This window comes from Berghia stephanieae, chromosome 14 (genome assembly GCF_034508935.2).
Source record: "Berghia stephanieae isolate SIO BIC M18660-M18661 chromosome 14, UCSD_Bste_1.3, whole genome shotgun sequence".
In the NCBI taxonomy this organism is placed as follows: domain Eukaryota; kingdom Metazoa; phylum Mollusca; class Gastropoda; order Nudibranchia; family Aeolidiidae; genus Berghia; species Berghia stephanieae.
The window spans coordinates 17,088,105-17,098,104 of record NC_088373.1 but is presented as its reverse complement, the minus strand read 5'-3'; the positions used below and the strand labels follow the sequence as shown (position 1 = coordinate 17,098,104).

At 35.5% G+C, this 10,000-nt stretch overlaps 1 protein-coding gene across 2 annotated transcripts in view; it reads left to right on the top strand.

Annotated features, from left to right (window-relative positions):
* Positions 1-10,000, top strand: part of LOC144960126 (uncharacterized) — a 39,717-nt gene that overhangs the window by 8,293 nt on the left and 21,424 nt on the right. The window lies entirely within an intron of this gene.

The following is a 10,000-nucleotide window of genomic DNA, read 5'->3' as shown; positions in this document are numbered from 1 at the left end:
CCGCTCTAAGTGGCGCATTGTTGTGTCCTTGGAAAAGGCTCGATTTGTCTCACCGGATTCAGGAGTAAAATGTGTACCTGGTCGTTTACAGCCATGTCTATGTCCAGGAAAATGCAATATCGCCTTACAGGCGTCATGTTCATTCTTACATAATAAGTGTTGCAGTTGGCTGGGGAAAACTTAAAAAGAGCGTTTAATCTCTAAAAGCCCTTTAATATAAATTGTTAACATTCACAAAGACTCATAATCTAGTAAGTAAAATTGTCGTTACAGCATGAACCAAAGAACGCGTGTAAATCTAAATGTTTCAACATAACAAACGTTTTCCTGGTTGAATCTCCTTACTTATCTTTACTTTAACCGAGAATTGATATGACAATTTGGTAATTAAATGAAATGATTATGTTAGGCGAGTTCTGTGGATTTGATTTTCCTGAATTCACAAAATACGCGGCAATCCATGGATTTTGCACGTTCTGTTCATCGGTAGATCGCGCACTGGTTTTCGTAGATCCACAAAATTCCCAACAATCCATGGATTTTGCACGTTCTGTACATCGGTAGATCGCGCACTGGTTTTCGTAGATCCACAAAATTCTCAACAATCCATGTATTTTTGCACGTTCTGTACATCGGTAGATCGGACACTGGTTTTCGCAGATCCACAAAATTCTCAACAATCCATGGATTTTGCACGTTCTGTACATCGGTAGATCGCGCACTGGTTTTCGTAGATCCACAAAATTCTCAACAATCCATCGATTTTTGCACGTTCTGTACATCGGTAGATCGTGCACTGGTTTTCGTAGATCCACAAAATTCTCAACAATCCATGGATTATTGCACGTTCTGTACATCGGTAGATCGCGCACTGGTTTTCGTAGATCCACAAAATTCCCAACAATCCATGGATTTTTGCACGTTCTGTACATCGGTAGATCGTGCACTGGTTTTCGTAGATCCACAAAATGCCCAACAATCCATCGATTTTTGCACGTTCTGTACATCGGTAGATCGCAAAGCACTTTTTGTGGCTCTAACGATTGTTACGCATTCTGCAGATCGATATAACTTCTACTACTTCTTGGGTACACTTACACATCTGAGACATGTCGATTGTGATGTCAATAATTAATTACTATTACTTATAATTCAATGCCCATCTAAGCGGACGAACACACACACACAAACACACACACAGACAAACACACACACACACGCGTTCATGCATTCAAATTCTTACCGATGTGTTTTATGTCAGAATGCAGAGAAGATAATTCAATTTTTAAAAATAGAACAACGTAAATCGATTGGATTATTCAGGTTAAGTCCCCTGAAAAATGTAACTGAACCTCCGTCGATGTAGCGGAAGAATGCACCGTTTTCTTTAGGCTATCGTGTTGTGTTTCTGTATATGATCATCGCAAAACAAATGAGTAAATACATTTGTTACTAAAAATTCTAAAACAAGCGTTGATGACTGTCGACCAAAATATATAACTACAACATAAAAGTCCAGTAGCGTTCAACAGTATATATATATATATATATATATATATATATATATATATATATTATATATATATATATAAGAGAGAGAGAGAGAGAGAGAGAGAGAGAGAGAGAGAGAGAGAGAGAGAGAGAGATGATTAAATATAAGATCTAGGCAAGCAACTTTACAGTGCAGTGATTAAACTGTTAGTCTCTAGTCTTGAGGGTACTAGGTTCAATTCCCAATGACGATAATTGAAACAAAAATATTTTATAATATTTCTTTTCATTGAAAAAAAAAGAATTTATTTATTTATATATTTATAATAATAATAATAATAATAATAATAATAATAATAATAATAATAATAATAATAATAATAATAATAATAATAATAATAATAATAATAATAATAATAATAATAAGAATAAGAAGAAGAAGAAGAAGAAGAAGAAGAAGAAGAAGAAGAAGAAGAAGAAGAAGAAGAATTATAAGGACCCTCTCGCACTAGGACAGAACTGTCCCAGGACGAATTTGTCCTGTTCCACTAAAAAAATCTTCTATTCAAAACAGGTATCACCCTAGGACATGACTGTCCCAGAATATACCTCGCGTATCGCTTGCGCAAATGCATAATCAACATGAATGAAATAGAAGTTGCATACTTCTGTGCTTTACTACTTATGGAAAGAGAAAAAAATATTGGGTGCATCCTTTAATCACCCAAAGATTGCTCAAGGGTCAATTCCATAGACCATGGTGATCTCCGATCTTATCCTGAAATGTTTTTCTTGGAATCACGTCGTTTTACCCAGGCGCAAATGAGTACTAGTTCGCTGAAGAAAGCAATCTTTGCAAGACTAGCGTCTTTACAAGAGGATAATAGAGGGCCAGCATCCTCGACGGTAGGGTCTTTGCATCGTATCCGAAAGGTCCCAGGCTCGATCACCCGCTGCCGCGCTGTGTAGCCTTGCGCAAATCACCTCAACGGAGCTCAATTTGCGGCGCTGTACTGCGGTCAACGCCTGGGTTATAGCTCGCCCAGCTCAATTTGTGGCGCTGCACTGCGGCTGACGCCTATGTTTCTTTCAATCTTCCCTTGGAATAGACCCTATAGAAAAAAAATTCCCCTATGGGATGAAGAAAGCGAATTTAAAAAAAAAACTTTTAAACCGTTATCTGTCTGCTCAACGCTACAGAACCATGGATAAGTTCCGGATCTATAAGCTTAGGAGGCAGGATGGTCGAGTGGTTAGCGCGTTGTACTCTGGACTCAGAGGTTCTGTGTTCGATTCCGACCGAAGCCAATTTGTACTTTCCTAGTGCAATAAAATCACTCACTCCATTCAGGTGTAAAAGGATACCTGTCAAGCTAGGATAGTACCAAATTATATTTGGACGCATAAGCTCACTGAACGATCGACTGACCGAACTCGTGATTAATTTTTTCTCGCTTCCTCTCGTCTAATCTCGTCACTCCGGAATAAATAGAGGAGGCGGAACTTATATGATATAACGCAATGAAAGTTCTGTCCGATGCCGGTGGTGGATATCACCTCTCCAAAACTTACCTTATTATATGAGATCTTGAGATTCTTATCCAGTCATCGATTGCTCGTTTGACAGCTCGGTTGTGAACAGTTAGGAGATCATCTCTTGATTTATGGACAGGCGGCTTTGCGTAAAGGCGGTGAGTGTTGTATGGATCAAAGAGTACCGATGACCGATGGGTAAATAGTGGTTGTGTAACCCAATAGCCCTGCCGACTCGACTGCAAGGTCTTGTATGTAATAGTTGCGTCACCATCTCAAGGCTCAGGAATTAATTAGTGAGGCAGGACTCTCAGCATATATATAAAAAAACAACGCAATTAGTATTTTAAACACTTTTGAATCACACGAGATACATCAGTGTGCTCGTCGCATTGAGAATTAAAAAATGAGATATAAATCAAGGAAATCGACGGGAAAATAAAGAAACTATCATTAAATTCAAAAATTTGAGAAATATTTTTTTCAAAATCAATCTACTAGAAAAAAATGTTATTTCTAAGTCAATTTTTGTGAAACAAAGATAAATGTTCTCCTTTTTGCAAGTTGATTCAAACAATGTGGTATTCAAATTTATCGTATACGTAATTATTTGGAAGCTACAAAGAAAGGTGTTTTTGTGTAATCACATTCATACACGCGCGCGCACACACAAACATATACAAACAATACGCAAACAATACACATCCCTGGCCATCTATTGCCTATACTATTAATGTTAATGTATACATACCATGCTGATTGTCACTACCCCCCCCCCCCCCAACCATTTCCACCATCCAAGTACCAGCGGCCTTTTCTCTTTGATGTCGTATCATGGTCTCCCCAAAGCCCAACACCTCGGTCGTTTGTGGATCACCCCCCCCCCCGCACCCCCCACCCCACCTTCCCCCGTAATCAATTTATAATTTTCTCTCCGTATCTAGGGTAGAGCGCCACATGCACAATTATCTACTATTGAATGACACTGACCTTGCCCCTCCCCTAACACATGGAAGGGTGAGGGCTGAGGTAGTCTCCATTCTTTCCTTCTCCGTTTCTTGTCAGTTGAAGCCAACAGCAATCCAAGCTGTCCTCTATCACGTGACCTTAGATCCGATGCTGCATATCGCTTGAGAGCCTTCACTATCCAGATCTCGTTCATGGTCACGTGAGAAGGCTAGATCCGTTCAGGTTCGGCGTTCGGCGCCTCGATCGGCCCGATTTCGTTTAAAGTCTAATAATCTGCGATGGACTAGCGTCCTGTGCAAAGGTTTTCAAACAAATAGGTTAGTTGTCCGCTTCACGCTATTGAAACCGGGATAACACCTGCACCATTGGCTGCAAGGCTCTAGAGGACTTAATTTGTCTTACAATGAGCACAAGTGGCTCAGAAGGACTAACTTAAGGACAAAATGTTTTCATTGAGAATTCCCGACATAAGTATTGATAAAGATAATTGATCCCACATGTTACGGAATAGATATACGACTGGTTTTAGACACGTTACTGTTGTGTCAAAAAGTGTGACACTTCTTAAATTATGTTTATAAACATACGTTATTAAAGTACCGAAAATGTTTATATTGCTATGCATTCTGACCGTGGTTTTATCACATAGAGTTAATTTTAGAACTGTTATTTCTTTTTTATATTCAGAACTGAAATAAATAAATAAATAACAAAGTGGAATTGAATGTAAGCTTCAGTTTAATATACGAAAACAGATAAAAATGGACGTTTCGGGTTTCCCGTTTATCAACAAAACAGGATGAAAGAAGTGTGGACTATTGTTGGAAAATAAATACAATGGAATTGGAAATAAATTTCAAAAATATATGGGATATAGGTATTATAGTGAGATTTTTAATAAATGGCGCGTGATTTTCTTCTTTTTCTCAGCTGCCTCCTGTCACTGATTTTATGACATTAAGATATAAAGATATTTCAACTACAATCGGACTGATGATTTTACAAAATGTCCCCACAAAAGTGTAGCTTTAAATTAGTAAACAAGTCTGCTGATTAAATTAATTTTTTTAACGTGACACCCCCCCCCCCCACCAATGCATAGCTGGAACAATTTGTATGAAACTTTGAATTAATTTGTCTTTTAAAAATATTTTTTCATGAATTTTAAAACAAAAGGAAAGGATTTCGTTTATTACAGCATTATTAAAATCGATAACATGTGACGATCGGAACTCATAAAAGATTTACATTATCAAAATTATGAATTTTCCTCATATCCATTTTGAAGGAATTCGTTAAACTGGAGTGTTCGGTTAATTGAAGCTTAAACGATATGCGTGCAGTATTTGAATATGAAGCAACGAATGGCAATGATTAACTATCAGACATCTACATTTTATAACTATCAATACACATTACTGGTGAATACAAACGAAAGTGAACATAACGCGCTTCCAATATGGTTTTGATTGCAAAAGTTTGAGAAAAAGATTATGTTTATGCCAAAGAGGATTACATAAATTTATGTAGACTGGTCAAAAGTAAAAATTCATCTGTTATGAGACAGTGTCTGAACAAATATGTGTTCAACAATAACAATAACAACAAGAACTACAACAATAACAACAACAACAACAACCAATAAATTTTAGACACATCAATCAGCACAGTCTGATGACGAGGATGATGAAAAGGAGAAATGAAACGACTACATAAACATTTCGAGTATCACTCTCTCCAATGAAATGTAATTTTCATCTAGTTTGCTAAGATTGAGGCATGCCTTTTCTCAATCTACTATTTATCATTTATTGCCTCGTCGGTGAGAGTCAATTTGGTGTTCCTCCTCTCAATCTTTTCCTCTATTTAGGCCCATTGACCTCGATTGGATTGCGCTCACAGTTATATGGGGGAAGTCGCGCAACGTCGTGACAAAACTCCCTGATTAGACAGTCTGCTTTGAAAGATGTTTCTGGTTTATTTCTTTTTTTTTTTACTAACGAGTATAGTTAGCATTGTGATAAATTGTCAGAATATGTAGTACTGTCTGATTGAAAACCATGAAATCATGTCGGATTTTATATTTGCCAAAGTTGGAGCACTGGAGTGACCATGGGCCAACAAATGGTAGCGTTGTCCAATACAGTACAGTTGAGTGCTTCAATGGAGGGCAGCGATTTTTAGTCATTCTTAAAATACCTTTGCATTGACCCCAGAATAATGTTCCAGATGATGAAGAGAAGAAAAAATGGCATGACTTCCTTTTAAATATCCAGTATCATCACCACCTGCAAGAATAACAATGATTCTCTGTCCAGAACCCATGGTCCTTTTTCTGCTTGAATAATCAGACGTCCAATATTTTTCTCGGATGTATATTTACGCTCACCCATACATCTTTGGATGATGTCCATATCAAAGATATCAGTGATCCTTTTCCTGCCACGTCGTTCTACACTGGTGATATCTCTGTCGTATTTTGATAACGATCTTCTTATGGTTGATTGTGAAATTCCAAAAACATTGCCGTCCTCTTTAATGACTTATCGATAGATCACAAGAAAACTTTTTTTTTCAGCTTTACGAGAGTGGAACCGGTAGAGATTCCGTACCGTATCGTGTGGTTTAAGAGCCTAATATGTTTTTAAAACCTTTAATGTCCATGTAAAACGTTCATGCATAGACCAAAATGTGTCAAAGTTATATTAAGAGTGTTTGATAATTTGACAATATTGAGTATACAATCACTATTTTAAATGATTTAAAGCAAGAGATTTCATAACAGTCTTAGGTAATTGCGACATGATGTAGACAATATCGATAAATAATAAATTCAAAATTTAATACAAACAACATAAGCGGTATGTTTATAACACATAAAGCGAATTGTTATTATTTGGAAAGAAGTATGACGTGAATTCATAATCACTACGTCAGCACAAGATTTTTTGGAAATACGATGAATTCAGTCACACTTTGTGGTGCGTAAATTATTTTCATTTTTACAGTGTAAAATCTCTAATTTTATGTCAGCTGTTTTAAAGTAATTTTTATAGGTCTTAAAGAAAAAAGCTTTTTTTAATAATATGGCTTCAATACGGTCTGAAATCTAAATTCAGTTAAGATAAATTGAGTCATTGGTTGACACGAATTTTTACAACTTGGAACAGAACAGCTTTTAGTAGTAGTAGTAGTAGTAGTAGTAGTAGTAGTAGTAGTAGTAGTAGTAGTAGTAGTAGTAGTAGTAGTAGTAGTAGTAGTAGTAGTAGTAGTAGTAGTAGTAGTAGTAGTAGTAGTAGTAGTAGTAGTAGTAGTAGTAGTAGTAGTAGTAGTGTAGTAGTAGGCGTTATTACAATTTTTCGGACAAAGACAACGCTGTTAACGGCCAGGTAGTCATTTTACACCTGAGTACGGTGAGAGAATGTGAGTAAAGAGTCTTTTCTAAGGACTCAACTATGCGTCGAGCGAGGCTCGAACCCAGGACCTTCCGATCCGAAAGCGAGTGTCATACCATTAGACCACATAGTAGTAGTAGTAGTAGTAGTAGTAGTAGTAGTAGTAGTAGTAGTAGTAGCAGTAGTAGTAGTGATAGTAGTAGTAATAATAATAGTAGTAGTAGTAATAGTAATAGTAGTAGTAGTAGTAGTAGTAGTAGTAGTAGTAGTAGTAGTTGTAGTAGTAGTAGTAGTAGGAGGAGGAGGAGGAGTAGTAGTGGTAGTAGTAGTAGTTGAACATAGGGATGCATAAAATAAAGAGAGGCATTGCAACTTTGACACGGTGCCTCCAAGTCTGGGACTTTTGGTCGTAATGCGTATTTCTACTATCACAAATGATATGAACACGTAACTGGGACAGTTCTGTCCCGTTGAATTTGTAGCATTTCACAACTGCTCGGGACACAATAGGACTGCTTTGTCCCGTCCCAATCGGTGCGGTAGATTTCACTTTATTACATAAGTTACAGATTTGGGACAGGACTGTCCTAGTGTGGTAGGGGTCTAATAATAGTAATAGTAATAATAATAATAATAATAATAATAATAATAATAATAATAATAATAATAATAATAATAATAATAATAATAATAATAATAATAATAATGATGATGATATAATAATAATAATATAATAATAATAATAATAATAATAATAAAATAATATAATAATATAATAATAATAATAATAATAATAATAATAATAATAATAATAATAATAATAATAATAATAATAATATATAATAATAATAATAATAATAATAATAATAATAATAATAATATAATAATAATAATAATAAATAATAATAATAATAATATTAATATATTATTTATCAATAAATATGGCAATTTGTCGTTTATTAAACTTGTATATAAGTTGAATGATATCTATAGATAGAATGCGCTTGCAAGGAGTTCACACATTGCCATCGGAAGTATAACGATCAACACACAAACTCTGTGTAACCATGAACTTTTATAGTCTGGCTATAAGTTTAGTGAGAACAACTCACAACGCGGATGGCAAAAACAATAAACAAAGGCTGAAGTACTGTCATACTGATACTATCTATAACATTGAAACAGATATTTCACTCTACGTTATTTTCATCTCTCACAACATATCACTCTCTTCTCCCTGCCCCCCCCCCCCCCCCCCCCCTCTCTCTCCCTCTCTCTCTCTCTCTCCCTCCCTCTCTCTCTCTCTCTCTCTCTCTCTTCCTTTCACGCGTGCGATGTACACAAAATAAACATATTCATCTCGTTTTCAATTAGTTATAATTGTGGCAATTCGACATCAACTATTATCATCATTATCAATTGGTCAATTAATCTAACATGAAATAAATTAATCAGCCAATCAGTCAACGCATCAATCCTTGGTTTTGCTGTACCATATGAAATATTCAACTTTTTTTATTGTTGATGGAACGAACGTTGATTTATACTTGTTAGTTCTACATTTAATCTGACAAAACCTTCTCCCAGATGGTAAAAGACTAAATTCATGGTATAAAATATGTTTTTATTGTTGGTAATTGAGAATGCTTTAATTTCTATTGCTTTTCTGTGAATACTTTCTACTCCATCAAGAGGATGGTTTATTATTTTTGATGCCTCTTTGATAGATTTTGAAATTCTTGATTTATCTTCAAGTCGGCATCCGCCAATCCATATGGTGCAGCGAAGCACAATTACACTTTAAATTAATGAGTCATACACTCTTAACATAGTTTTCTTCCCTACTTGAAATGTTCTCAATTTCCGTAGAATGTATAATCTTTTGGCAACTTTCTTAGATATTATATTAATATGCTGAGCATGAGAGAAATTGAGGGTACTATCAATAGTTATTCCTAAATCTTTAAAATATTCAACTTTCTCAACACATCTTTACCGATCGTCACACACTTTAAGTCGTTTTTAGTTTTTACACAAGACACCTGTTCTTTCGTTTTTTCAACATTTAATTCAAGCTGATTTTGTTTACACCAATCGGTGAATAACAATTGGTGTTTGAAATAATTCTTTTCGGTAACTTTATCTTTAAATAAGCCAAGAATAGCAGTATCATTTGAATATTTCACTATAAAATAATTTTCAAAGGATTGTTTGCAGTTGTTGGTGTGTAAGATGTACAGCCTTGGGAAAATCAGTTCGACAACGTTCTTTTGTTGGAGATATTTTCACCCAGTTTTACACATTGCGGTCTATCGGTCAAAAACTCTTTATACCATTTAATAAGGCAGTTTGGAATATCTATGTTGCACAACTTTTGAAGCAAAATATCTGTGTTCATGGCATTCAAAGCTGACGAAAAGTCGACATACAGGATTCTGGCGTAATTCGACGGCGCTTGGTCAAAGTGTTTTGATATCAAATTTGTGGTGGTTAAAAGTGCGTCTTCTACACTGAGATATTGTTCGTATGCAAATTGATGCGGATCTAGCAATTTCAGATCATAACATTTTTGTAGGAGCTCACATTTAATTTTTTAAATTCATTACAAGTGA